Consider the following 16,436-nt stretch of genomic DNA (forward strand, 5'->3'; position numbering starts at 1 on the left):
GAGGGACCAGTCGGTCTCACAAGATGGTTCGAAAAGTTAGAATCGGTATTCAGGGTTAGCAATTGCTCTGAGGCTAACAAAATGAAATTTGCATCTTGCACGCTTTCCGATGGCGCGCTTACCTGGTGGAATACCATGGCCCAAGCGCAAGGAATTGATGAGGCGTATGCTACGCCTTGGGAAGAATTTAAATCTGCTATGATCGAGGAATACTGTCCGAGGACCAAAATCCAAAAGATGGAAATTGAATTTATGCAATTGAAGATCGTAGGGAACGACCTTAACAGTTACAATCGTAGGTTTTTGGAGTTGGCTCTTATGTGCCCGACCATGGTCACCCCCGAATTTAAGCGCTTGGAAAAATACTTCTCGGGACTTCCTAAGTCCATCAAGGGCAATGTTACCTCATCCAAGCCACCAAGTGTTCCCGAAGCAATGCGCATGGCGCATACTCTCTTGAATCAAATCATCCTTGACGAGCCGGAGAAGGCTAAGTTTGAAACTGGTAGTGGCGAGAAGAGGAAATGGGACAACAACCACAACAACAACAACCGAGGTAGAAACTATGATCAAAACCCGGTGAAGCGACATGAAGGTTTCAGGCAAAACAACAACACCAACCCCGGCACAAGCTCTAACCCGAACTACAAGGGAACCCTACCACAATGCAAGAGGTGCTACAAGCACCACACCGGGTATTGTAATGTTGTTTGCGAGAAGTGCCAACGGACCGGGCATGTTGGCAAGGATTGCAAGATTACTACATTGAATGTGAAGCCAAACCACAACCACAATGGGCCTAAGAAGTGTTATGAATGCGGGAAGACGGGCCATTTCAGAAACGAGTGCCCAAACAAGCGTAAAGATGGCGGACCACCACGTGCTAGAGCCTTCAATGTTAATGCAAGGGACGCACGTGACAACCCCGACTTGGTGACAGGTATATTCGAAATCAACCATCTTTTAGCTTCTGTCCTATTTGATACTAGTGCCGATAGGAGCTATGTGTGTAGACATTTTTGTGATAAGTTAGATTGGTCATTAGTTCCTTTAAAGGAAAGTATGCTTGTCGAGGTAGCCAACGGAAAACTTGAAAAAGTTGACCAAATTGGCCGAGGGGCTATTATCAACATAGCCGGTGTAGACTTTGAGATAGACTTGATACCCATTAAGTTGGGGAGTTTTGATGTTATTGTTGGCATGGATTGGTTGACTAAGATAAGAGCCGAGATTATTTGTGGAGACAAAGCTCTTCGTATACCGCAAGGAGATGGTGAGCCATTGATCATTTATGAAGAGAGATGTAGCTCTCAATTGAACCTCATCAGTTGCATTAAAGCACAGAAAATAATGAAGAAAGGACGCCTTGCTGTCCTAGCTCATGTGAAAACCGTAGAAACCGAGGAGAAGAAAGTGGAAGATGTGCGTATTGTGAACGAATTTCCCGATGTCTTTCCCGAAGAATTGCCGGGATTACCGCCACCGAGGGCAGTAGAATTTCAAATCGACTTAGTGCCAGGAGCTGCACCTGTAGCTCGCGCACCCTATAGACTTGCACCTTCCGAGATGCAAGAATTGCAAAGCCAGCTACAAGAGTTACTTGATCGAGGGTTTATTCAACCGAGTTCTTCGCCGTGGGGCGCGCCTGTGTTGTTTGTAAAGAAGAAGGATGGATCCTTCCGAATGTGTATCGACTACCGTGAGCTCAACAAATTAACAATCAAGAATCGATATCCTCTCCCACGAATTGACGATCTTTTTGACCAACTGCAAGGATCGTGTGTTTACTCAAAGATCGATTTACGATCCGGCTATCACCAGTTGAGGGTGAAGGAAAGTGACGTGATGAAAACTGCATTTAGAACCCGCTACGGACATTATGAGTTTCTTGTAATGCCATTCGGTCTGACCAATGCACCTGCTGTATTTATGGACCTTATGAATCGTGTTTGCAAGCCGTACTTGGACAAATTTGTTATAGTCTTCATAGATGATATCCTCATCTACTCTAAGAGCGAAGAAGAACACGAGCATCATCTCCGATTAGTACTTGAACTTTTGAGACGTGAGCAACTTTACGCAAAGTTTTCCAAGTGTGAATTCTGGTTGAAGGAAGTTCAGTTTTTGGGTCATGTTGTGAGTGACCAGGGCATCAAAGTTGATCCCGCCAAGATCGAAGCTATCAGCAAGTGGGAGACCCCCACTACTCCGACCCACATCCGCCAATTTTTGGGTCTTGCCGGTTATTACCGAAGGTTTATCGAAGGTTTCTCTCTGATTTCACGTCCGCTAACCGCACTCACTCACAAAGGAAAGAAATTTGTTTGGGGAGACGAGCAAGAGAAAGCGTTTCAATTCTTGAAACGGAAGTTAACCACCGCGTCTATCCTATCACTTCCTGAGGGTAATGACGATTTTGTTGTTTACTGCGACGCCTCGAAAACTGGTTATGGTTGTATGCTTATGCAACGCATGAAGGTCATCGCCTATGCTTCTCGTCAACTTAAGATCCACGAACGAAACTATACTACACACGATCTTGAACTTGGAGCCGTGGTCTTCGCGCTCAAATTGTGGAGGCACTACCTTTATGAAACTAAATGCACTATCTTCACCGATCACAAGAGTCTCCAGCATATATTCGATCAGAAACATTTGAATATGAGACAACGAAGGTGGATTGAGACGCTAAATGATTACAAGTGTGAACTTCGCTATCATCCGGGTAAGGCCAACGTTGTTGCGGACGCCTTAAGCCGAAAGGAGAGATTGGCACCTCTTCGCGTTCGAGCATTGAACATCACGATTCATTCCAATCTCCAGAACCAAATCCGAGCAGCCCAAGAACAGGCTCTCATAGAGAAGCACTTACGATATGAATATTTGAACATTCTCGTCTCTAAATTCGAGGTTAGAGAATCCGGACTCCGATGTTATGCCGGAAGAATTTGGGTACCACGCTATGGAGACTTACGGAGCCTCATATTGGATGAAGCTCACAAGTCAAAATATTCGATTCATCCCGGAGCGGGCAAGATGTACCATGATATTAAAGAACAATATTGGTGGCCGAATCTCAAGAAAGACGTTGCAGCTTATGTTAGTAAGTGTTTGACTTGCTCAAAGGTTAAAGCCGAGCATCAAAAACCTTCTGGGTTACTTCAACAGCCGGAAATCCCACAATGGAAGTGGGAGATGATAACTATGGACTTTATCACCAAACTGCCAAAGACAGTGGGCGGATACGATACCATTTGGGTTATTGTTGACCGTCTTACCAAGACTGCACATTTCTTAGCAATGAAAGAAACCGATACAATGGAGAGACTTGCTCAACTTTATATTAAAGAGGTTGTATCATGACACGGTATACCCTTATCGATCATCTCCGATCGCGATCCTCGATTTGCTTCTAGATTTTGGCGTTCTTTGCAAGAAGCCATGGGAACTCGTCTCGACATGAGCACTGCATATCACCCTCAGACTGACGGGCAAAGTGAACGAACAATTCAAACCTTGGAGGACATGCTACGTGCATGTGTTATTGATTTTGGAAAGGCCTGGGAAAGGCATTTGCCACTCGCCGAATTCTCTTACAACAACAGTTACCACTCGAGCATTAAAGCTGCACCTTTTGAAGCATTGTATGGCCGCAAGTGCCGTTCTCCTCTTTGTTGGGCCGAGCTAGGTGAAGTGCAACTCACCGGGCCCGAGATAGTCCACGAAACATCAGAGAAGATTGCCCAAATTCAAAACAGACTCAAGGTAGCTCGTGATCGCCAAAAGAGTTATGCTGATAGAAAACGTAAAGACTTTTAATTCAACGTTGGTGACCGCGTTATGTTGAAGGTTGCACCTTGGAAGGGTGTGATTCGTTTTGGAAAGCGCAGAAAGTTAAACCCGCGGTACATTGGTCCTTTTGAAATTTTGGAGCGTGTTGGACCCGTTGCTTATCGTCTTGACCTTCCAACACAATTGAGCTCAGTTCATCCTACCTTCCACGTATCAAACTTGAAGAAGTGTCTTGCTCCACCTGAACTGATCATACCATTGGAGGAACTTACTATTGACGACAAACTTCACTTTGTGGAAGAGCCTGTTGAAATTATGGAACGTGAAGTCAAGGAGTTGAAACACAATAGGATTCCGATTGTCCGAGTTCGATGGAATGCCAAGCGAGGACCTGAGTTTACTTGGGAACGAGAGGATCAAATGAGACAGAAGTATCCTCACCTTTTCCCAGCTCCTCCATCTCCCTCAGCTTAAAATTTCGGGATGAAATTTTCTTTAACAGGTGGGTAATGTAACGACCCTGGATTTTTCCAACTTTTATTTATTAATAATTATTATTATTAATACTTGTGATTAAACGAATGTATGTTATTACATTTACTTGTTGCCATGATTAACCGTACTTGATTCTTTAATGCCCGAAACGTCCTTGTGACATGCGTACATTACTCGAATAATATTTTAGAATATTATTTACATTCATGATTAATCTTATTAATCATTTTAATTAATTATGGCTACTAGTTAATTAATTGGGCTCTTGTTGGATTTATTTGTTAAGTAATGGAACTTGGGCCTTATTAATGTTAGTAGACTAATGAGTCCACTCTACCTCCCATGATGGACTACTAGGAGCCCATGTTATGCTAATTGCTAGTAAATAATAAACATGGAATAATTAATTAGGTGGAAGACAATTTCTTACAAGCATGCTAGCAATATTCCCTCATGCACTTAGCTTTTCCCATTCCACACAAACACCACACTTCAATGCAAGAATAATGCATGTTGACCACCCCATGGATGGCCCAAAAACCGTCCCCTTTGTATGGGGAGGGGGAAGATTCAATTTTTTTTTTATACTTATTACTTGCATTCATCCCACTTCTACACACACTTCACTTTGATACTTCTCTTTCTATCATTTTTCTCTCTACTTGGTAAGTAACAAGGCATATTTCCTCTCCTTTTTCTCTCCTAAAAACCACCATCATCATCACTCTTTTACTTGATTCTTTTTGTTGTTTAGTTACTTGTTCATTGTTGTTATTTTGTTACATGTTCTTAGTTAATGTTTACTTACTTGTTGCAAGAACCAAACTTCCTAGTTTGTTCTTCATATTATCTTGTTATTCAAGAACATGCAAGGATCTAAACTCTATAGTTTATGGTTCTACAATTAGTGTTTCAAAGATTTAAAGTTCATAAGTTCTAAAAATCATACATGCATTCATGTTAGTGAACTTAAAAGTTTACTTTCTAAAGATCAAGACCTAGGCTTGAATCTTTAAAGGTATGAAACTCATGAACTTGTTACTTGTTTATTTAGTTTATCACTTTCATTCTTGCACCCTAATTACACTCTACTAGTTGATAATCAAAGTTTTGTAACTTATGGTTTCACTAAAGTAAAGATTCAAGTGCTAGTACTTATGATTTAACTTAATGACTTTACATAGACTTGCATTTGAGTTATGATGGTCAAGACTTGGTTAAGATGATGTAAACACATCCATGAGTTGTACACTTGAAGCTATATGCACCAAGGATGAGAACCATGATGAGCATCAAGCACCAAGACCACCGGAACTCACTTAAACTTACTGTTCTGTCCAAACTTTCTGATCAGCTGAATCCGTAACATACCAGTAGGTCTGGGCTGATCTAACCTTGATTTTTGGATAGAACTTTTCGAGTAGATAACTTTTCATATAAGACTCGTCTTCATAAGAGTTACGGTTTAGAGTCTATGGCCCTCCGAGCTTCACTAAGTCCATTTACTTTTCTAGTTTTCTGTTTCTGTTTTATGTTTACTGTTTTCTGAGTCATACCTAAACACCTGGGCTACTGTAACTGTGATATTCAGTTAGCTCTGTTCGTGTAGATAATTTTTCGTTTAGGACTCGTCTTAATACGAGTTACGGTTTAGGATTTATGGCCCTCCGATCGTCACTAGGTCCTCTAACGTTGTGCAGAAAATTCTGACCTACTCGCACTTAAACCGTCGCCACGGTCAAACTAAGACGAGTTTGCTTCTGAGATTTTTACCACACTTAAGGGACTCATATACGGAGCCATGGCCACTGGTCTCACCTTATTTCAGTAGGTATAGAGACCGTGGTGACTGACCGAAGTCAGCCTTTATTTTAAAACTTCCTTTATGAACAAAACATACTTATACCTTTCGTTTGATGATGTTTGATGATGACCCTTATGACCTTATTTACATACTTATAAACCTTTTAAGACAAGCTACTGACTTAGTACTATTTGACTTAGGTTGAGGACTTTTGGACCGATTACCTGCACACTTTCCCGACTCTACATTACTACTATTTTACCGCTACTTATCATTGTGAGTTATAGCATTCCCTTTTTACTTTAACTTATTTTGGGAACTGAGAATACATGCGGATTTTATGTTTTACATACTAGGCACGAGTACTTAAACTTATATATGTGTGGGTTATACAACGGCATAAACATTCCCTTTAGCTCGGTAACGTTTAATCATCGGTTTTTGAACCATGAACGCGAATCTTAGATATGGATCCATAGGGTTTGACATCCCCACTCGGGCTAGTCACGCTAGCATTTAACGAGTGTTTAATACTTCGAGGTTATACGCACTTGCCAAGTGCACTTTCAGGGGGTACATAAACGTTAAGTTAGTTGCTGGGTGCCCGCGGTTAAGCATATACTTTTACATACTTTTGAAACGCTCGTTGTAGCACCGAAATCTCGTGGCCTACTTACATTACTGTTAAACTTAAACTATAGCTCACCAACCTTTGTGTTGACCTTTTTAAGCGTGTATTTCTCAGGTGCTTGAAGTCGCTTCCGCTATCATACTAGTCGTGCTGTAGAACCCGCTGCTTAGAGTTGTTATCGCATGACTACTTATCTTGCATTCAAACTTATATACTTTTGGAACTATGTTATGTAACGACCTTTGTGGTCACGTACACTTATTTAATGCTTCTACTTAGTGAAGCTTACTTTTGGATTGTAAAACATTCGACGTTTGTTATGACGTCACTTTTATTAATGAATGCAAACTCTGTTTTGAAAACACATATAGTACTTAACCTTGTAATGATCCTGTTGATGATGGTCCGTACATGATGATTTAGTACGGGGCGTCACACACATTGCCCTATATTGTTTGTTCCTATCGGGTTTTGGGACCGGGTACATGATCTTAGCATCAGAGGCTGGGACGGAGTCATTGCTCGGGTCCCTCCTTCTCTATGAGTTTGCCGCAAGTTTAGTCATTGTAGGTGTCGTCATAGCACCTTTATGTTTGTTTCTTACGAGCATTGTGGATGAGAGGACCTTTCGTTAGGCTACCTTTTCATATCGGTTGTAGCAATTTGTATTTTGGGCTACATTTTTAGGCGCTTTCTTCAGATGCTGCAGGATTATGTTTCCAATATTCACTCTCATAACGACGACTGATTTGATTACTGTTGAGTGACCTTATGTTGAATTGCAAGACCACAAAATCTATGTACCTTTTGTACATTTTAGACGATTTGTACATTTTTAGGCGCTTTCTTGTGGATGCTGCCGGATTATATGTTTCCGATACTTACAGCTTTGAGTGACCTTATGTTGATATTCCATTTTTACTTTTCAATTTTCGTTCCAAGCATTGTAACTCAATTATAATTTTGACTTCGGGTGACTCAAGCCTTCTACGTTGTTCTTTACTAGTTAATGAAGATATTATCTGTTTACATCATCTAGTGTTCAGCTTTCAATTTTCAAGATTTTGGACGAGCTATCAAAACTACATAATGTCATTCCTCATAAAGTAGTTGATATTCAATAGAACAGCCTCGATTCGTCATTCACTTGTTGATACGGATCAATCACAGTAGGTGTTAATGATATGAATGTGATGAAACCTAATTGGGAAAATTAATTGAAAATGCATTGAACTTTCATCAAATTCCTATTGTATGCATCCAACTCTCAAATCTTCTATTGTATGCATTTAACTTTTTAAATTGTTCTATTGTACGTAGTTAACCTGTTATAATAGGTAACCTTTTAGGTCACCTCCATTTCATTTTTAGGTATTTACATTATTAATCCTCATGTTTGTAAATCCTCATTTCATTAGTCCCTTCATCATCCTCCATCTTCTTCATCCTTTTCAAATACCAAGTATGTAATTATTTTTCAGATCTAAAACTAAAAATCAAAATTGAACAAATTTAGATTCCATTAATTTAATGACACAACCAAAATTAAACCATATGTACAACTTACATTTTTGTTTCATCCCAAAAATCCATTTCATCTTAATCTCACCAGACTTCATAAATCAAATAAAATTATACGTAGTATTCTTTATTTTCTTATGCTAACAGAAAAGATCATTCCATCAAAATTCAAGCTAAATCAATAAATTACTAAATCATTAAAACCAACAACAATCAATATATGAATCCAGATCTAGTTATCGTTTTGATTCTGATCTCCATCGTAAGAAACCACCGCAACACGAATCAGTAGAGGTTGACCTCCATTGCGAAACCACCGCATCACGATTAAGGTTGACCTAGTGGGTTTTAGAACATGGTTTCAGATCCATCGCTCCGGAAACTCGACTCAGAGTCATAGTTCAGATCCATTTCGATGAAGATGTTGCAGAAGGTATTTACCCAGATCTTGTTACGGTGGTGGAGTTGCAGGCCGTCGTCGGTGATGGTGGTGATGTTAGCTTTGATTTTGAGCATTGTTGAAGATGGAGATTTAGTCTGATTTACCATGGGTTTTTTTTTCTAAGTTAGATTTTTTTTTTACGTGAATGTAATTTATGTTTTTGCCTGATCCCATTGGCCATTGATTTGTTTATTTAAAATTTTTCAATTTTGATATTTAGATTTAGATCTGAAAAATAATTACAGTTAGTGTATCTGAAAACATACTTGCAGATGGTGTAATTGAAAAAAAGGATGAAAATGATGGATGATGATGAAAGGACTAATGAAATGAGAATTTACAAACATGAGGATCAATAATGTAAATACTTAAAAATGAAATGGAGGTGACCTGAAAGGTTACCTGTTATAACAGGTTAACTACATACAATAGAACAATTTGGAAAGTTAAATGGATACAATAGGAGATTTGAAAGTTGGATGCATACGATAGAAATTTGATGAAAGTTTAATGCATTTTCGATTAATTATCCCAACCTAATTTGATGATGAAGATGAATGACATAACTCACAAATCACAAATCTGAATATATGTAACAATGATGTATATAAATTTGTAATTCATACAATAGATAAGCACTTGAGTTCAATCGTAATCACAATTGAATCCATGGCTTTTTTCAACATTTAGTTCAATCAAAGATCAAACTAATTTGACAACAAATCACAAGTCTCTCAATGTAATTGAGTGAGTTTCGCGAAAATAAACTGAAGTGTATATAATTATGAGCTAGGGTAATCAAGGCTTCTCCAAATTAAGGTGGATGATGGTACTCATACCTCCTACCATTACCTTTATAATGGTGTATCCTAGGGATACACGCATAAAAGCATCGTTGTTACACGAAAGAAAGGTTCGAAAAGCATAAAAGGCACCAATAAAGATAGTGTATGTTAATAGCCGTTTAGCTCAGCCAAGCCGTCCAGCGTTATGTGTAAGCCCTGAAGGCAGCTTCTATGCTTAAGCCCTTGAATAGGTGCGTGAGCGACACATAGCCACGTCAGCCCAAGCCAAAGTCGGTTGCGGATATTTGGTATAATCAAATTAATAAGCATCTGACACGTGTTTCTGAGAATTTCGGACATTCTACGCCTATAAATAGACCCCCTGGGTCACCACATTCCACAGTTCAGTCAATTGTGGCAGATAGTACACTTTCTCTCTCACACAGTACTTTCTCACTCTAGAACTTCACCACTTAGCAGCCCAGACGCTAGACGGATCACATTCAGCCTGGTCCAAAGACTGGTAAAGCCACCCCACGGAGATCTCGTCCGTGTTCCGGGTCTGCAGGGATCCTATCCTGAGGGCAAACATCAGTCGGCAACAAATCTCTCCACGCTAGGTAGTTCTAGTATTGTGTGACCTGATATTCGTGTAAGTTAGATCCAAACTAGTTCCAAATGCAAAAATCCATTTTTTAATCGGTCAAAGTCGGATTTATTTGATTAAAATAAGTCAATGTAGGTCAAAGTCTTATTTGAACTTCCGACAGGTTTAAAACCCATGGAAATTTGATTTTACCATTTTCATGGCGTCTCACACTTTTTTTTAACCTATTATTGGCCTTGGAGTTCCATTCGGAAGCGATCTTTCTATCCATAGAACATTGAGAGGGAGGACTTTCTCTACACTTAGGGTGTTTTCACTCTAGGTGGAGAAATGACACGTCTTTATTCAAGGATAGGGGAAGGATTGTCTACATCTTACCTCCCCATACTCCACTTTTGTGAGATTGGGTTTTGTTGTTGTAGCAGCTACAGCAGCAACTGCTGCCGCCGCCGCCGCTGCTGCTGTTGGTCAAAGTCTCAACAAGGTCTCGAGTCCCGCCGACCAGTTCCAAAAGCGACTTTTACAATATTGCTCATTCCATTAATTTGCTAGGTTCCTAGGGTTTACCGTTTAGGAGTTATATATATCGGCTAGTTAGTTTGAACTTCTTGAAGTGGGTCCCTTTAAAGAATATTAGTTAGTTTGAACTTCTTGAAGCGGGTCCCTTTAAAGAATATTGCTAATCACATCAAATTAATATGAAGAAGTTTGATGGGTGCCTCACAAACTACCAACTCTGTTGCTAAAAAAGAAAAAGAGATTGAGATTCTTACAGGTGTTTCTAGCTAACTTGAAAAGAAGGTTGTGTCAAACCCGTCACCTATACTTTCTGATATACTGGTAATGATGGCTGCTAAAGGGTAAGGTGATGTACTGACCTGTTTCCTGTAGTGACCCGAATTTTTCCATGTTTATATATATTAAATGAAATTGTTATTTACATGATTAAATGTTTTCAACATGTTAAGCAATCAAACTTATTAAGACATGATTATTTGAAATGAGTTTCATGTAGACAATTGACCACCCAAGTTGACCGGTGATTCACGAACGTTAAAACTTGTAAAAACTATATGATGACATATATATATATATATATATATATATATATATATATATATGATTATATATATAGTTAACATCATATTATGATAAGTAAGTATCTCATTAGGTATTTTAACAATGAGTTATATACATAAAATTGAGTTTATTGAATTAAGAAACTCGAAACGATATATATAACGATTATCGTTATAACAACGTCTTACTAAATACATATGAATCATATTAAGATATTGATACACTATGTTTAATTATGATAAATGATAAGTAAACATTTCATTAAGTGTATTAACAATGAACTACATATGTAAAAACAAGACTACTAACTTAATGATTTCGAAACGAGACATATATGTAACGATTATCGTTGTAATGACATTTAAATGTATATATATCATATTAAGATATATTAATATATCATAATATCATGATAATATAATAATTTAACATCTCATTAGATATAATAAACATTGGGTTAACAACATTTAACAAGATCGTTAACTTAAAGGTTTCAAATCAACATTTACATGTAACGACTAACGATGACTTAACGACTCAGTTAAAATGTATATACATGTAGTGTTTTAATATGTATTCATACACTTTTGAAAAACTTCAAGACACTTATCAAAATACTTCTACTTAACAAAAATGCTTACAATTACATCCTCGTTCAGTTTCATCAACAATTCTACTCGTATGCACCCGTATTCGTACTCGTACAATACACAGCTTTTAGATGTATGTACTATTGGTATATACACTCCAATGATCAGCTCTTAGTAGCCCATGTGAGTCATCTAACACATGTAGGAACCATCATTTGGCAACTAGCATGAAATATCTCATAAAATTACAAAAATATTAGTAATCATTCATGACTTATTTGCATGAAAACAAAATTACATATCCTTTATATCTAATCCATATACCAACGACCAAAAACACCTACAAACACTTTCATTCTTCAATTTTCTTCATCTAATTGATCTCTCTCAAGTTCCATCTTCAAGTTCTAAGTGTTCTTCATAAATTCTACAAGTTCTAGTTTCATAAAATCAAGAATACTTCCAAGTTTACTAGCTCACTTCCAATCTTGTAAAGTAATCCTTATTGTTTACAGTAAGATATCATTCTAAATCAAGGTAATACTCATATACAAACTTTGATTCAATTCATATAACTATAACTATCTTAATTCGAGTGATAATCTTACTTGAACTTGTTTTCGTGTCATGATTCTACTTCAAGAACTTTCAAGCCATCCAAGATCCTTTGAAGCTAGATCATTTCTTGTCACTTCCAGTAGGTTTACCTACTAAACTTGAGGTAGTAATGATGTTCATAACATCATTCGATTCATACATATAAAACTATCTTATTCGAAGATTTGAACATGCAATCACTAAAACATAGTTTAGTTAATTCTAAACTTGTTCGCAAACAAAAGTTAATCCTTCTAACTTGACTTTTAAAATCAACTAAACACATGTTCTATATCTATATGATATGCTAACTTAATGATTTTAAACCGGAAAACACGAAAAACACCGTAAAACCGGATATACGCCGTCGTAGTAACACCGCGGGCTGTTTTGGGTTAGTTAATTAAAAACTATGATAAACTTTGATTTAAAATTTGTTCTTCTGGGAAAATGATTTTTCTTATGAACATAAAACTATATCCAAAAATCATGGTTAAACTCAAAGTGGAAGTATGTTTTCCAAAATGGTCATCTGGACGTCGTTCTTTCGACTGAAATGACTACCTTTACAAAAACGACTTATAACCTGTATTTCCGACTATAAACTTATACTTTTTCTGTTTAGATTCATAAAATTAAGTTCAATATGAAACCATAGCAACTTTAAACACTCAAAACGGATTTAAAACGAATAAGTTATGGGTAAAACAAGATTGGATATTTTTGCTTGTTGTAGCTACGTGAAAATTAGTAACAAATCTATATTAATCATATCCTAGCTAACTTATATTGTATTATACATGTATTCTAATATATTATGTAATCTTGAGATACCATAGACACATAGGCAAATGTTTTGACATATCATATCGACCCATGTATATATATTATTTGGAACAACCATAGACACTCTATATGCAGTAATGTTGGAGTTAGCTATACAGGGTTGAGGTTGATTCCAAAAATATATATGCTTTGAGTTGTGATCTAGCCTGAGACGTGTATACACTGGGTCGTGGATTGATTCAAGATAATATATCGATTTATTTCTGTACATCTAATTGTGGACAACTAGTTGTAGGTTACTAACGAGGACAGCTGACTTAATAAACTTAAAACATCAAAATGTATTAAAAGTGTTGTAAATATATTTTGAACATACTTTGATATATATGTACATATTTGATATGGGTTCGTGAATCGACCAGTGGCCAAGTCTTACTCCCTGACGAAGTAAAAATCTGTGAAAGTGAGTTATAGTCCCACTTTTAAAATCTAATATTTTTGGGATGAGAATTCATGCAGCTTTATAAGTGTTCTACAAAATAGACACAAGTACATGAAACTACTTTCTATGGTTGAATGATCGAAGCCGAATATGCCTCTTTTGCTTGGTAGCCTAAGAATTAGGGAACATCACTAATTTTGAGAATTAGTGCACCCCTAATTGACGCGAATCCTAAAGATAGATCTATCGGGCCTAACAAACCCCATCCAAAGTACCGGATGGTTTAGTACTTCGAGTTTTTATATCATGTCCGATGGATGTCCCGGAATGATGAGGATATTCTTATATGCGTCTTGTTAATGTCGGTTACCAGGTGTTCACCATATGAATGATTTTTATCTCTATGTATGGGATGTATATTGAAATATGAAATCTTGTGGTCTATTATTATGATTTGATAATATATAGGTTAAACCTATAACTCACCAACATTTTTGTTGACGTTTTAAGCATGTTTATTCTCAGGTGATTATTAAGAGCTTCCGCTGTTGCATACTAAAATAAGGACAAGATTTGGAGTCCATGCTTGTATGATATTATGTAAAAACTGCATTCAAGAAACTTATTTTTGATGTAATATATTATTATTGTAAACCATTATGTAATGGTCGTGCGTAAACGGTATATTTTAGATTATCATTACTTGATAATCTACGTAATGCTTTTTAAACCTTTATCGATAAAATAAAGGTTATGGTTATTTTAAAAATGAATGCGGTCTTTGAAAAACGTCTCATATAGAGGTCAAAACCTCGCGACGAGATCAATTAATATGGAACGTTTATAATCAATATGAACGGGACATTTCAGTTGGTATCAGAGCGTTGGTCTTAGAGAACCAGAAATTTGCATTAGTGTGTCTTATTGAGTTTGTTAGGATACATTAGTGAGTCTGGACTTCGACCGTGTTTTCTTTAAAAACGATTGCTTAACACTTTTGTTGGAAACTATATATTATTAACATGTAAATATTATGTGATATATTAACCTCTTAATGTGTTTGATATTGTGTGATAGATGTCTACCATTAGTACAAATCCCATTCGATTTAACCAACGCACCTGTCGTATTTATGGACCTCATGAATCGTGTCTGCAAGCCATACCTAGATAAGTTCGTTATCGTCTTCATAGATGATATCCTCATCTACTCCAAGAGCGAAGAACAGCATGAGCAACACCTCCGATTAGTGCTTGAACTCTTGAGATAGGAGCAACTGTATGCGAAATTCTCCAAGTGTGAATTTTGGCTGAAGGAAGTCCAATTTCTGGGACATGTTGTGAGCGACCAGGGTATCAAAGTTGATCCCGCCAAGATTGAAGCTATCAGAAAGTGGGAGACTCCCACTACTCCGACTCACATTCGTCAGTTTCTAGGTCTCGCCGATTACTACCGAAGGTTTATTGAAGGTTTTTCTATGATTGCGCGTCCTTTGACCTCACTGACTCACAAAGGGAAGAAGTTCATTTGGGAACCCGCACACGAATCAGCATTTCAAACCTTGAAGAAGAAGTTGACTACCGCACATATCTTAAAGATCAAGCTTTGGCTTGAATCTTTAAAGTATGAACAACCATGACTTGTTACTTGTTTAAATTAGTTTGTTTCTTCATTTCCTAGCATCCTTAATTCGTGATTTTTGGTTGTTGTTGGTCAAGTGTTACTAGTTAACTTTGATCTCATTTTTCTTGAACAAAAGTTAACTTGAAAGTTCAAGAACATGAAAGTGTAACTCTTTAGTTATAACTTCATATACTTATGTAAGATCTAAGTTTATATAGCTTATGGTCTTCTAATTTTGTCATAATCAAGAGCTTATGAGCTTACATACACTTTACAAGATGATAATCTAGGTTTTGTAGCTTATGGTTTCATTAAAGTAAAGATTCAAGTGTTATTACTTAAGGTTTAACTTAATAACTTTAGATCTAGACTTTTGAGTCTTGAATCTTCAAGATCTAACTAAGAACTATGTTCTACAACTTAAGATCTTGATTAGTTAGTTTACTTTCAAGTTTGTAGTTCAATATTACTTTTATATTTCATGTACGTGTTAAATCTAAGACTTTGATGTAACTTTGGTTCATCAAAACACTTGCAACACTTAAGTGAGTTGTGCTACATATCTTAGACTTGCACTTGTGTTATGATGGTCAAAACTTGGTAAAGATGATGTAAACCCATCAACCAGTTGTACACTTGAAGCTATATGCATCAAGGATGAGAACCGTGATGAACATCAAGCACCAAGAACCCACCGGAACCTACTGTTTTACTGTTTCTGGGTTTGATCAGTACAACCTGGGCTACCGTAATGTTGATATTCAGTTAGCTCTGTTTGAGTAGATAATTTTTCATTTAAGACTCGTCTTAATCCGAGTTACGTTTTAGGATTTATGGCCCTCCGATGGTCACTATGTCCTTTTAACGTTGTGCTGAAAATTCTGACCTACTCGCACTTAGAGCGTCACCACGGTCAAAAAAAGACGAGTTTACTTCTGGGATTTTACCACAACTAAAGAACTCATATACGGAGCCATGGCCACTGGTCTCACCTTATTTCAGTAGGTATAGAGGCCGTGGCGACTAACCAAAGTCAGCCTTTTTTTTAAACTCTTTTCATGAACGAAACTTACTTTACACCTTTTGTTTGATGATGAATGATGATGACCATTAAGACCTAATTTACATACATTTAAACCTATTGAGACGATTTACTGGCTTAGTAATATTTGACTTAGGTTGAGGACTTTTCGGACCTACATACTTGCTTACTTCCCGACTCGACTTTACTACTACTTTAC

Source organism: Rutidosis leptorrhynchoides, chromosome 6 (genome assembly GCF_046630445.1).
Source record: "Rutidosis leptorrhynchoides isolate AG116_Rl617_1_P2 chromosome 6, CSIRO_AGI_Rlap_v1, whole genome shotgun sequence".
Classification (NCBI taxonomy): domain Eukaryota; kingdom Viridiplantae; phylum Streptophyta; class Magnoliopsida; order Asterales; family Asteraceae; genus Rutidosis; species Rutidosis leptorrhynchoides.